The sequence below is a fragment of the Tupaia chinensis genome, unplaced genomic scaffold (genome assembly GCF_000334495.1).
Source record: "Tupaia chinensis unplaced genomic scaffold, TupChi_1.0 Scaffold148822_1, whole genome shotgun sequence".
Classification (NCBI taxonomy): Eukaryota; Metazoa; Chordata; class Mammalia; order Scandentia; family Tupaiidae; genus Tupaia; species Tupaia belangeri.
In genome coordinates, this window is record NW_006208669.1 from 8,872 (window position 1) to 24,015 (window position 15,144).

Below are 15,144 nucleotides of genomic sequence, written 5' to 3' on the forward strand. Positions count from 1 at the left end.
TTTCAAGCCGTTGGGTTTGGGACTTGAACCGTGGTCAACCATGTGGTGTATAGTACTTTAACCACCATGACACTTACTGGATCCCCAAATTATGATCTTATAATACAGTTGTCTCAATACTAATCGACAGCTAAAAATGAGATGAAAATAGGTTAAATAGATCTATTTTGATCCATGGAATACTTTCAAAATAAAATAGGAGTGATTCCACTAACTAAGGTATCTGAAGTAGTTAAAGTCACAGAAGCAGATGGCAGAATGGCGGCTGACAAGGGATTGGTGAAAGGAGGAATCTGAGTTATTTTCCTTTTTAAAAAGATTTATTTTAATTTAATTACTGTTATTATTATTGTTCAAAATTACCAAAGAGAAAGAGAGAGAGAGAGAGAGAGAGAATAAGTAAGCCACCAGGTCCGGGACTTGAAATACAGTCGGCCATGTGCGAGTCCAGCATCTTAGCCACCATGCCAACTTCTGGCCCCAGAATTAATTTTGTATGGATATAAAGATACAGTTATTGGGCCAGCTGATGGTGTGATGGTTAAAGTGGCTGGATCACACATGGTCAACATTCAGTTAAAGTCCCAAACCTGACAGCTTGACAAAAATGTCAGGCATGTGTATGTGCACTCCTAACATCTTGAAGGAAGAGAGTATTGTGGCATGGCCCTTGCCTATGGGATGATTTCCTGTATCCCCTTCTCTCTCTGTGTCTGTCTGGTGAGTGTCTGTGCCCAATAGCAAAATCAATACAAAACAAAACAACAAAAATAAAATTCCACTGTAACATCACATTTTACTCCCTAAATATGGACTATTATATTTTGTCAATAAACAAATGAGCTAAAAATCCTGTAGAAGCATGATCTATGTGAACAAAGGAGGACAGAAGAAGTCCTAAGTGGAGATGACACTATGAAAGCCTAAAGCAGATTAGATTCATACTATATATATATATATATACATAAAACCTTTGTGACCACAAACTATGAACTACAACATTTCAACTAGGTGAGTAATATCTATTTGTGTGAATTTAACCATGTTATTTTCCTCTTTTCAGGTAGTCTCCATGGAACCAGGAAATGATACACAAAGTTCAGAATTTCTTCTTCTGGGACTTTCAGAGGAACCAGAATTGCGGCCCCTCATATTTGGGCTTTTCTTCTCCATGTACCTGGTCACTGTGTACTTCTTCCTCTCCAACCTGTCCTTTACTGACATCTGTCTCACCTCCACCACCGTCCCAAAGATGCTGGTAAACATCCAGACCCAGAGCAAGGTCATTACCCATGCAGGTTGCATCACCCAGCTGTACTTTTCTATACTGTTTGCAGGGGTAAATGACTTCCTCCTGACTCTGATGGCCTATGACCGGTATGTGGCCATCTGTCACCTACTACACTATACAGTCATTATGAACCCTTGGCTCTGTTGACAACTGGTTCTGGCTTCATGGACCATGAGTGCCCTGTATGCATTATTACATAGCCTAATGGTGTTGTGGCTGTCCTTCTGTCCACATGTGGAAATCCCCCACTTCTACTGTGATATTAGTATGCTGACCCACCTTGCCTGCTCTGACACCTTTCTTAATGACATGGTGATCTATTTTTCATCTGTGCTGCTTGGTGGTGGTCCCCTCACTGGGGTCCTTTACTCTTACTCTAAGATAGTTTCCTCCTTTCATGCAATCCCATCAGCTCAGGGAAAGTACAAGGTATTTTCCACCTGTGCCTCTCACCTCTCAGTTGTCTCCTTATTTTATTGTACAAACCTTGGTGTGTACCTTAGTTCTGGTGCTACCCACAGCTCACTATCAAGTGCAAGAGCCTCAGTGATGTACAATGTGGTCACCCCCATGCTGAACCCCTTCATCTACAGTCTGAGGAATAAAGGCATAAAGAGGTCTCTGAAAAGATTATTTGGGGGAAAGGTATAAAAAGGACTGACTTTTTTGGAATAGAATAAGGTGCTCTGATTTCCAACCTCAATGCTTCAGGGCTAATTTCTTGATTCTTGATCACATTTGGGGAGTAGGACTCTATCCTCCTCTGACTGCTGGATGTTTCTATTCCTCTGACTTTAATCCCTTTGTATAATTTTAGTAAGCTTTTAAATTAAATTTCTGCTCTCTCTGATATCCAGTGACTTTCCTTTGATCATTTTCCCACTTTCCAATCTCTCAACAAAATTATTTGTAAATTCTGTCACCTTGTCAGACAATGTGGGCTTCAAAGCTATCATTTCTTCTCCAGTGGCATAGATCATATCTATTATTATTATTATTTTTACTGAAGCTACAGTACTGGGTTTATTTCTGGAAAATAAAAATCTGTGCTAAAAAGCAAAACCATTTAATCCTTTGAGGGAGAAATATATTTGAAATCAGTTTTTTTTTTCTTCATTTTTGGTCCATGTTTCCATCATATATTAGGACCTTAGTGGCTCTTGAATATAATGTGGACTTTGGTGTCTATTGTGTATTTTAACTGGTCGAAAGGGTTATTTTTTAATTTATGTTTTTAAAGCAAATATTATAGACTTTTTTTTAAACAGAGAAGTTAAAAATATTTGGCCTGTTAATTGTTCCTTCCCTTTTCTCCTTCTAACCACTTTAAACCACCCAGTGCCCTCTCTCTCTCTCTCTCTCTCTCTCTCTTTTTGTGGTATAATTATTTTTATTTAATCTAAATACTATAAAAATACAAATATAAATGAAATATGTAGTCTTGCATAATTGCAAACACTTCATGTCATGAATATTAACTGACTACCAGAATAATAACTAAACTACCAGAATAAGATAAAGACAGAAAATGCAGACTTCCAGAAACAGCAATTGGCACAATGGCTATGTCACTGGACTTCCATGTAGCTGACCGTGGTTTGCGTCCTGGACTCGGTCCAGTGCCCTCTCTTACAATCTCTGGTGTCTACACTTATCCTCTCTACTCTCATATCTTTGGATCTTTCCGTTTCTGCTACTGAGTGCAGACATTCCATATATATTGATTGAGTGGGGATATACAGTGTCTTTCTTTCAAAGTCTAGCTTGCTTTGGTTAATATTAAGTCCTCTGTATTCATCTACTTTGAATCAAACATTTGGGCTTTTGTTTTATTATTATTTTTACTGAAGCTACAGTACTGGGTTTATTTCTGGAAAATAAAAATCTGTGCTAAAAAGCAAAACCATTTAATCCTTTGAGGGAGAAATATATTTGAAATCAGTTTTTTTTTTCTTCATTTTTGGTCCATGTTTCCATCATATATTAGGACCTTAGTGGCTCTTGAATATAATGTGGACTTTGGTGTCTATTGTGTATTTTAACTGGTCGAAAGGGTTATTTTTTAATTTATGTTTTTAAAGCAAATATTATAGACTTTTTTTTAAACAGAGAAGTTAAAAATATTTGGCCTGTTAATTGTTCCTTCCCTTTTCTCCTTCTAACCACTTTAAACCACCCAGTGCCCTCTCTCTCTCTCTCTCTCTCTCTCTCTTTTTGTGGTATAATTATTTTTATTTAATCTAAATACTATAAAAATACAAATATAAATGAAATATGTAGTCTTGCATAATTGCAAACACTTCATGTCATGAATATTAACTGACTACCAGAATAATAACTAAACTACCAGAATAAGATAAAGACAGAAAATGCAGACTTCCAGAAACAGCAATTGGCACAATGGCTATGTCACTGGACTTCCATGTAGCTGACCGTGGTTTGCGTCCTGGACTCGGTCCAGTGCCCTCTCTTACAATCTCTGGTGTCTACACTTATCCTCTCTACTCTCATATCTTTGGATCTTTCCGTTTCTGCTACTGAGTGCAGACATTCCATATATATTGATTGAGTGGGGATATACAGTGTCTTTCTTTCAAAGTCTAGCTTGCTTTGGTTAATATTAAGTCCTCTGTATTCATCTACTTTGAATCAAACATTTGGGCTTTTGTTTTATTATTATTTTTACTGAAGCTACAGTACTGGGTTTATTTCTGGAAAATAAAAATCTGTGCTAAAAAGCAAAACCATTTAATCCTTTGAGGGAGAAATATATTTGAAATCAGTTTTTTTTTTCTTCATTTTTGGTCCATGTTTCCATCATATATTAGGACCTTAGTGGCTCTTGAATATAATGTGGACTTTGGTGTCTATTGTGTATTTTAACTGGTCGAAAGGGTTATTTTTTAATTTATGTTTTTAAAGCAAATATTATAGACTTTTTTTTAAACAGAGAAGTTAAAAATATTTGGCCTGTTAATTGTTCCTTCCCTTTTCTCCTTCTAACCACTTTAAACCACCCAGTGCCCTCTCTCTCTCTCTCTCTCTCTCTCTCTTTTTGTGGTATAATTATTTTTATTTAATCTAAATACTATAAAAATACAAATATAAATGAAATATGTAGTCTTGCATAATTGCAAACACTTCATGTCATGAATATTAACTGACTACCAGAATAATAACTAAACTACCAGAATAAGATAAAGACAGAAAATGCAGACTTCCAGAAACAGCAATTGGCACAATGGCTATGTCACTGGACTTCCATGTAGCTGACCGTGGTTTGCGTCCTGGACTCGGTCCAGTGCCCTCTCTTACAATCTCTGGTGTCTACACTTATCCTCTCTACTCTCATATCTTTGGATCTTTCCGTTTCTGCTACTGAGTGCAGACATTCCATATATATTGATTGAGTGGGGATATACAGTGTCTTTCTTTCAAAGTCTAGCTTGCTTTGGTTAATATTAAGTCCTCTGTATTCATCTACTTTGAATCAAACATTTGGGCTTTTGTTTTATTATTATTTTTACTGAAGCTACAGTACTGGGTTTATTTCTGGAAAATAAAAATCTGTGCTAAAAAGCAAAACCATTTAATCCTTTGAGGGAGAAATATATTTGAAATCAGTTTTTTTTTTCTTCATTTTTGGTCCATGTTTCCATCATATATTAGGACCTTAGTGGCTCTTGAATATAATGTGGACTTTGGTGTCTATTGTGTATTTTAACTGGTCGAAAGGGTTATTTTTTAATTTATGTTTTTAAAGCAAATATTATAGACTTTTTTTTAAACAGAGAAGTTAAAAATATTTGGCCTGTTAATTGTTCCTTCCCTTTTCTCCTTCTAACCACTTTAAACCACCCAGTGCCCTCTCTCTCTCTCTCTCTCTCTCTCTCTTTTTGTGGTATAATTATTTTTATTTAATCTAAATACTATAAAAATACAAATATAAATGAAATATGTAGTCTTGCATAATTGCAAACACTTCATGTCATGAATATTAACTGACTACCAGAATAATAACTAAACTACCAGAATAAGATAAAGACAGAAAATGCAGACTTCCAGAAACAGCAATTGGCACAATGGCTATGTCACTGGACTTCCATGTAGCTGACCGTGGTTTGCGTCCTGGACTCGGTCCAGTGCCCTCTCTTACAATCTCTGGTGTCTACACTTATCCTCTCTACTCTCATATCTTTGGATCTTTCCGTTTCTGCTACTGAGTGCAGACATTCCATATATATTGATTGAGTGGGGATATACAGTGTCTTTCTTTCAAAGTCTAGCTTGCTTTGGTTAATATTAAGTCCTCTGTATTCATCTACTTTGAATCAAACATTTGGGCTTTTGTTTTATTATTATTTTTACTGAAGCTACAGTACTGGGTTTATTTCTGGAAAATAAAAATCTGTGCTAAAAAGCAAAACCATTTAATCCTTTGAGGGAGAAATATATTTGAAATCAGTTTTTTTTTTCTTCATTTTTGGTCCATGTTTCCATCATATATTAGGACCTTAGTGGCTCTTGAATATAATGTGGACTTTGGTGTCTATTGTGTATTTTAACTGGTCGAAAGGGTTATTTTTTAATTTATGTTTTTAAAGCAAATATTATAGACTTTTTTTTAAACAGAGAAGTTAAAAATATTTGGCCTGTTAATTGTTCCTTCCCTTTTCTCCTTCTAACCACTTTAAACCACCCAGTGCCCTCTCTCTCTCTCTCTCTCTCTCTCTCTTTTTGTGGTATAATTATTTTTATTTAATCTAAATACTATAAAAATACAAATATAAATGAAATATGTAGTCTTGCATAATTGCAAACACTTCATGTCATGAATATTAACTGACTACCAGAATAATAACTAAACTACCAGAATAAGATAAAGACAGAAAATGCAGACTTCCAGAAACAGCAATTGGCACAATGGCTATGTCACTGGACTTCCATGTAGCTGACCGTGGTTTGCGTCCTGGACTCGGTCCAGTGCCCTCTCTTACAATCTCTGGTGTCTACACTTATCCTCTCTACTCTCATATCTTTGGATCTTTCCGTTTCTGCTACTGAGTGCAGACATTCCATATATATTGATTGAGTGGGGATATACAGTGTCTTTCTTTCAAAGTCTAGCTTGCTTTGGTTAATATTAAGTCCTCTGTATTCATCTACTTTGAATCAAACATTTGGGCTTTTGTTTTATTATTATTTTTACTGAAGCTACAGTACTGGGTTTATTTCTGGAAAATAAAAATCTGTGCTAAAAAGCAAAACCATTTAATCCTTTGAGGGAGAAATATATTTGAAATCAGTTTTTTTTTTCTTCATTTTTGGTCCATGTTTCCATCATATATTAGGACCTTAGTGGCTCTTGAATATAATGTGGACTTTGGTGTCTATTGTGTATTTTAACTGGTCGAAAGGGTTATTTTTTAATTTATGTTTTTAAAGCAAATATTATAGACTTTTTTTTAAACAGAGAAGTTAAAAATATTTGGCCTGTTAATTGTTCCTTCCCTTTTCTCCTTCTAACCACTTTAAACCACCCAGTGCCCTCTCTCTCTCTCTCTCTCTCTCTCTCTTTTTGTGGTATAATTATTTTTATTTAATCTAAATACTATAAAAATACAAATATAAATGAAATATGTAGTCTTGCATAATTGCAAACACTTCATGTCATGAATATTAACTGACTACCAGAATAATAACTAAACTACCAGAATAAGATAAAGACAGAAAATGCAGACTTCCAGAAACAGCAATTGGCACAATGGCTATGTCACTGGACTTCCATGTAGCTGACCGTGGTTTGCGTCCTGGACTCGGTCCAGTGCCCTCTCTTACAATCTCTGGTGTCTACACTTATCCTCTCTACTCTCATATCTTTGGATCTTTCCGTTTCTGCTACTGAGTGCAGACATTCCATATATATTGATTGAGTGGGGATATACAGTGTCTTTCTTTCAAAGTCTAGCTTGCTTTGGTTAATATTAAGTCCTCTGTATTCATCTACTTTGAATCAAACATTTGGGCTTTTGTTTTATTATTATTTTTACTGAAGCTACAGTACTGGGTTTATTTCTGGAAAATAAAAATCTGTGCTAAAAAGCAAAACCATTTAATCCTTTGAGGGAGAAATATATTTGAAATCAGTTTTTTTTTTCTTCATTTTTGGTCCATGTTTCCATCATATATTAGGACCTTAGTGGCTCTTGAATATAATGTGGACTTTGGTGTCTATTGTGTATTTTAACTGGTCGAAAGGGTTATTTTTTAATTTATGTTTTTAAAGCAAATATTATAGACTTTTTTTTAAACAGAGAAGTTAAAAATATTTGGCCTGTTAATTGTTCCTTCCCTTTTCTCCTTCTAACCACTTTAAACCACCCTTGGTGAAAGGAGGAATCTGAGTTATTTTCCTTTTTAAAAAGATTTATTTTAATTTAATTACTGTTATTATTATTGTTCAAAATTACCAAAGAGAAAGAGAGAGAGAGAGAGAGAGAGAATAAGTAAGCCACCAGGTCCGGGACTTGAAATACAGTCGGCCATGTGCGAGTCCAGCATCTTAGCCACCATGCCAACTTCTGGCCCCAGAATTAATTTTGTATGGATATAAAGATACAGTTATTGGGCCAGCTGATGGTGTGATGGTTAAAGTGGCTGGATCACACATGGTCAACATTCAGTTAAAGTCCCAAACCTGACAGCTTGACAAAAATGTCAGGCATGTGTATGTGCACTCCTAACATCTTGAAGGAAGAGAGTATTGTGGCATGGCCCTTGCCTATGGGATGATTTCCTGTATCCCCTTCTCTCTCTGTGTCTGTCTGGTGAGTGTCTGTGCCCAATAGCAAAATCAATACAAAACAAAACAACAAAAATAAAATTCCACTGTAACATCACATTTTACTCCCTAAATATGGACTATTATATTTTGTCAATAAACAAATGAGCTAAAAATCCTGTAGAAGCATGATCTATGTGAACAAAGGAGGGACAGAAGAAGTCCTAAGTGGAGATAACACTATGAAAGCCTAAAGCAGATTAGATTCATACAAAAATATTATATATATATATATATACATAAAACCTTTGTGACCACAAACTATGAACTACAACATTTCAACTAGGTGAGTAATATCTATTTGTGTGAATTTAACCATGTTATTTTCCTCTTTTCAGGTAGTCTCCATGGAACCAGGAAATGATACACAAAGTTCAGAATTTCTTCTTCTGGGACTTTCAGAGGAACCAGAATTGCGGCCCCTCATATTTGGGCTTTTCTTCTCCATGTACCTGGTCACTGTGTACTTCTTCCTCTCCAACCTGTCCTTTACTGACATCTGTCTCACCTCCACCACCGTCCCAAAGATGCTGGTAAACATCCAGACCCAGAGCAAGGTCATTACCCATGCAGGTTGCATCACCCAGCTGTACTTTTCTATACTGTTTGCAGGGGTAAATGACTTCCTCCTGACTCTGATGGCCTATGACCGGTATGTGGCCATCTGTCACCTACTACACTATACAGTCATTATGAACCCTTGGCTCTGTTGACAACTGGTTCTGGCTTCATGGACCATGAGTGCCCTGTATGCATTATTACATAGCCTAATGGTGTTGTGGCTGTCCTTCTGTCCACATGTGGAAATCCCCCACTTCTACTGTGATATTAGTATGCTGACCCACCTTGCCTGCTCTGACACCTTTCTTAATGACATGGTGATCTATTTTTCATCTGTGCTGCTTGGTGGTGGTCCCCTCACTGGGGTCCTTTACTCTTACTCTAAGATAGTTTCCTCCTTTCATGCAATCCCATCAGCTCAGGGAAAGTACAAGGTATTTTCCACCTGTGCCTCTCACCTCTCAGTTGTCTCCTTATTTTATTGTACAAACCTTGGTGTGTACCTTAGTTCTGGTGCTACCCACAGCTCACTATCAAGTGCAAGAGCCTCAGTGATGTACAATGTGGTCACCCCCATGCTGAACCCCTTCATCTACAGTCTGAGGAATAAAGGCATAAAGAGGTCTCTGAAAAGATTATTTGGGGGAAAGGTATAAAAAGGACTGACTTTTTTGGAATAGAATAAGGTGCTCTGATTTCCAACCTCAATGCTTCAGGGCTAATTTCTTGATTCTTGATCACATTTGGGGAGTAGAATTCGATCCTCCTCTGACTGCTGGGTGTTTATATTCCTCCAATTTTAATCCCTTTGTATAATTTTAGTAAGCTGACTCTATCCTCCTCTGACTGCTGGATGTTTCTATTCCTCTGACTTTAATCCCTTTGTATAATTTTAGTAAGCTTTTAAATTAAATTTCTGCTCTCTCTGATATCCAGTGACTTTCCTTTGATCATTTTCCCACTTTCCAATCTCTCAACAAAATTATTTGTAAATTCTGTCACCTTGTCAGACAATGTGGGCTTCAAAGCTATCATTTCTTCTCCAGTGGCATAGATCATATCTATTATTATTATTATTTTTACTGAAGCTACAGTACTGGGTTTATTTCTGGAAAATAAAAATCTGTGCTAAAAAGCAAAACCATTTAATCCTTTGAGGGAGAAATATATTTGAAATCAGTTTTTTTTTTCTTCATTTTTGGTCCATGTTTCCATCATATATTAGGACCTTAGTGGCTCTTGAATATAATGTGGACTTTGGTGTCTATTGTGTATTTTAACTGGTCGAAAGGGTTATTTTTTAATTTATGTTTTTAAAGCAAATATTATAGACTTTTTTTTAAACAGAGAAGTTAAAAATATTTGGCCTGTTAATTGTTCCTTCCCTTTTCTCCTTCTAACCACTTTAAACCACCCAGTGCCCTCTCTCTCTCTCTCTCTCTCTCTCTCTTTTTGTGGTATAATTATTTTTATTTAATCTAAATACTATAAAAATACAAATATAAATGAAATATGTAGTCTTGCATAATTGCAAACACTTCATGTCATGAATATTAACTGACTACCAGAATAATAACTAAACTACCAGAATAAGATAAAGACAGAAAATGCAGACTTCCAGAAACAGCAATTGGCACAATGGCTATGTCACTGGACTTCCATGTAGCTGACCGTGGTTTGCGTCCTGGACTCGGTCCAGTGCCCTCTCTTACAATCTCTGGTGTCTACACTTATCCTCTCTACTCTCATATCTTTGGATCTTTCCGTTTCTGCTACTGAGTGCAGACATTCCATATATATTGATTGAGTGGGGATATACAGTGTCTTTCTTTCAAAGTCTAGCTTGCTTTGGTTAATATTAAGTCCTCTGTATTCATCTACTTTGAATCAAATATTTGGGCTTTTGTTGTTTTCACAGAGCTGAGTAATATCCCACAGTATATATGTGCCACCATTTTTCAGCCTAGTCTTTAGATTTTGGACCTTTGGGTTGACTCCATGTCTTAGCAATTGTGAATAATGCAGCAAATAAACATGGAGGAAAAAGTGTCTTTCCAAGTGAGTGTTTTCCTGTTTTTTTTTTTTTTGTTGTTGTTGTTGTTTGTTTGTTTTGTTTTGTTTTTATTTGAGTAAATACCAAGTAGTGGGATTATTGGATCACATGATAGTTCTATTTGTAGGTTTTTGAGGAACCCGTACATTGTTTTATACAGAGGTTGCAAGAATATACATTCCCAACAACAATATAAGCCTTGTTACAATGGTTGTAAAGCCTTGTTAGCAATGGTTTTTCCTTTTCTAAAAAAATATTTTATTTTTATTATTCTAGCAATGGTTGTTCTTTATTTTTTTATTCCAGCTATTCTAACTGGAGTTAAATGTTATCTCACTTTTTTTTTTTTTTGAGAGGTTTTTGCTATAGGGCATGTGCACTCACCAGAAAGACAGAGAGAGACAGAAAGTGAGAAATCAGCCCCTGGGGAGATGGCCAAACTGCAATCCCTTATCCTCCATTCTCCTCTTGGGATCTTGGGCACACAAGCACACACACCCAGCATGAGTTTAAGCCTCCAGGTCTGGGACTCGAACCACAGTTGACTACATGGGAGTCCAGTGACATAGCCATTATGCCACCTGTTGGTTCCAGTGATATCTCATTTTTATTTTATTTTATTTTAATTTATTTTGTACATTCAATCAGTATACATCACTTAGCTTGAAAAGTGCATTTATCCAACATGAATACATTTCATGCTAGTCTAGTTCAGGGCACTATACACATTATCATCAACAGATAATAATCCATTTCTGTGTCCCATAAATGTCTTGCTTCTCTATTTTTCTCCTAAATTTCTTTCTTCACACTCTCCCCCTTCTCCCACTGTCTTCCCACACTGTGTCTAGAATCCACAACCATTTTCCATGCTACTATACCCTCTAAGCTTTCAGTTCATGCCATAGAGTGCCGACACTCTGTATATATTAAGTGGAGACATACAATGTCTCTCTTTCATAGCCTGGCTTTCTTCACTCAGCTATACATCTTCCATTTTCATCCACTTTCAATAAAGAGTGAGGGTCTTGTTTTATTTTATGGCTAAGTAGTATTCCATAGAGTAAATGTGCCACATTTTTTCAATCCATTCATCTGCTCATAGATATTTGGGTTGGTTCTTTGTGTTAGCAACTGGGTATAATGCTGCAAGAAACATAGATATGCAAGCACTTTTCTGCTGAGTATTCTCCAATACTTTGGGTAGAAAACCAGGAGCAGAATTGCTGAATCATATGGTAGTTCTATTTGTAGATAACTGAGGAATCTCCACAGTGGCTAGACCAATTTAAATTTCCACCAACAGTGTAAGAGAGTTCCCCTTTTATCACAACCCTGCTAGCATTTATCTATTTTTTTTTTTTCCAATCTTCGTCACTCTGAATGGGGTTAGGTGGTTTTGATCTGCGTCTCCCTTTTGGTGACGAATGTTGAACATTTTTTCATATGCTTTTTGGCTGTTTATATGCCTTCCTTAGAGAGTTGTTTGTTCAGCTAACTTTCCCATATCTTAATTGGGTTGATCATCATTGAGGGGTAAGCAGCTTGAGTTCCCTGTTTATTCTGGTTATCAGACCCTTATCTGAAGCATAGTTTAAAAAATATTCTCTTATTCTGAGGATTTCCTATTAACACTAATTACTGTGTCTTTTGCTGGGCAGAAATCATTTAATCTGATGTAATCCAAATTGTCTATTTTGGGATTATTGTCTGTGCTTTGGGGGTCTTATTTAAGAAGTCTTTGCTTACCTAAATTTCTCCCAGAGTTTCCCCAGTGTTTTCCACCAGTATTTTTATAGTTTGAGATCTTAGGTTTAGATCTTTGATTCGTTTGAATTGATATTTGTTAATAGTGAAAGATAGAGGTCCAGTTCATCTCTCTATGGGTGGATACCCAGATTTTCCTGTACCATATTCTAAAGAGGTTTTCCTTTTCCCACTGGATTGATTGATACTTTTTGTCAAAAATCAGTTGGCTTGGGAACCAGCAGTTAGCAAAATGGCTATGTCGCTGGACTCCCACGTAGTTGACCATGGTTCGAGTCCAGGACCCGGTGGCTTGAAACTCACGCTGGGTGCGTGTGCGTGTGTGCCCAAGATCCCGAGAGAAGAATGGAGGAGAAGGGATTGTGGCATGACCATCCCCCCTGGGGGGTGATTTCTTGCTTTCTGTCTCTGTCTCTCTCTGTCTTGTCTGGCGAGCGCATGCACCCATAACGAAAATCCCTCCAAAAAAAAAAAAAATCAATTGGCTTTATATTTTGAGATTTATTTCCGGATTCTCTACTCTGTTCCTTAGATCCACATGTCTTTTACGTGTGTGTTCCAATACCATGCTGTTTTGATTATCACAACTTTGTAGTATATTCAGGGTTAGGGAGTGAGATGTCTCCTACTTCACTTTTTTTTTTGGCACAAGATTGCATTGTCAATACAGGGTCTTTTATGATTCCAGAAAAATTCTGATTGTCTTTTCTAGATTTGTGAAGAATGTCTAGGGGTCCAGTTCATCTCTCTATGGGTGGATATCCAGATTTTCCTGTACCATATTCTAAAAAGGTAAAATTGCTATTTTGATTATATTAACTCTTCCAATCCAGGAACATGGGATATCCTTCCCCATTTTCTGTGTGTCATTTTCTATTTCCTTTGTTAGGTTTTAATAGTTTCCTTGTTGAAGTCTTTGATTTCTTTGGTTAGATTAATCCCTAGGAATGTTGTACTTTTTGTGGCTATGGTAAATGGGATTACTTCAGTTCTACCTCAGCTTGCTTGTTCTTATAGAGAAATGCTATAGATTTTTGAGGGTTGATTTGTATCCTGCCACTTTACTGTATTCATTTATTACTTTCAAAAGATTTTTTTGTGGATACCTTTGGATCTTCTATGTATACAGTCATGTTATCTACAAATAGAGATAAATTCACCTCTTCTTTCCCTAAATGTCTTTTATTATTTTGGGACTTCCAGCACTATATTGAAAGGAGAGTTTCTAACTTCAGTACATTGCACATAAAGAGGTCTACATATGTCTCCTATAACTTACCCAATGTTACATAAGTGAAAGATTAAATGACAGTTCTTTTTTTTTTTTTGAGAGATTTTCACTGTAGGGCGCATGTGCTCGCCAGACAGACAGAGAGAGACATAGAGACAGAAAGCGAGAAATCACCCCCCAGGGGGGATGGTCACGCTGCAATCCCTTCTCCTCCATTCTCCTCTTGGGATCTTGGGCACGCACGCACACGCGCCCGGCATGAGTTTTAAGCCACCGGGTCCGGGACACGAACCGCGGTCGACTACGTGGGAGTCCAGCGACATAGCCATTACGCTAACTGCTGGTTCCCAAACGACAGTTCTTTTATAAAATTTATTTAAGGATTTTGTGATAGGTTGCCTGCACTTGCTGGAGAGAGAGAGACTGAGACACAGAGAGAGGGAACGTGAGAGATCATCTCCGAGAAGATGGCCATGCTACAGTCTCTTCTCCTCCATTCTCCTCTTGGGATTTCGGGCACACATGCACACATACTAGGTGTGATTTTCAAGCTAGTCTCTCTGGGATGTAAACTATGGTTTACCACATGGGAGTCTAGTGCCTTAACCACCATGCCACTGAATGAACCTCTAAATGACAATTCTTAATGCATGCTATAAGTGTAAAACTCCCATGTGTTTAGTCACAAGTTTCATGAAGTCAAATATTGTAGAACTACACTTGATTTCACAGCATGTAAACACAGCTCTTTCGTTTCAGTTTCTGGAAATATCAACAGCTGTGTCTTCACTACACATCTGTACTTTGGAAATCCAAATGACTAGTGAGAAGTTCCTGTTAGACTTTGAAGAAGTCTATTTTTAAATTTTATGATTTGCTATTTATGTTAAATCATCCTACATTACTATACCATGCAATATTTTTTCAAGGTTTATGCCTATAGTATGTGACTATATGTGTAGAGAGAGAGGCATAGAGATATTTATATATCTATACAAACACTTATATATGTAGATTTTTGCTGTAGGTCACATGTGCTTATGAGAGAGCGAGAGAGAGAGAGAGAGAAAGGAAAAGTGAGTAGTCCATCCCTGCCCCAGGATGATGGCCATGCTGGAACTCCTTCTTCTTCTCTCTCCTTTGAGTACTTTGAACACACATTCTTACATTAAGAGCATGATTTTCAAACCACTGGGTCTGTGACTTGAACCATATAGTCAGCTATACAGATCCAGCACCTTAATCTCCATGCCACCTGCTACCTGTGACAATTACATTTTAACTCATGGTTGGTGAAAGGTGTTAATGTCTTTTGGAGGCAGGAGAGTGCATACAAAATATGTGATAAAGACTGTGTTCATCACATTTTCAATTTGGTCTCTTGAGAACAGCAAATCAAC

General features: G+C 36.8%; 2 pseudogenes; both read left to right on the forward strand.

Moving 5' to 3' along the window:
• Positions 1 to 1,171: 1,171 nt before the first annotated feature.
• Positions 1,172 to 1,942, forward strand: LOC106733123 (olfactory receptor 7A10-like; annotated as a pseudogene).
• Positions 1,943 to 8,578: 6,636 nt separating this feature from the next.
• LOC102497983 (olfactory receptor 7A10-like) lies at positions 8,579 to 14,568 on the forward strand (annotated as a pseudogene).
• Positions 14,569 to 15,144: the final 576 nt, after the last annotated feature.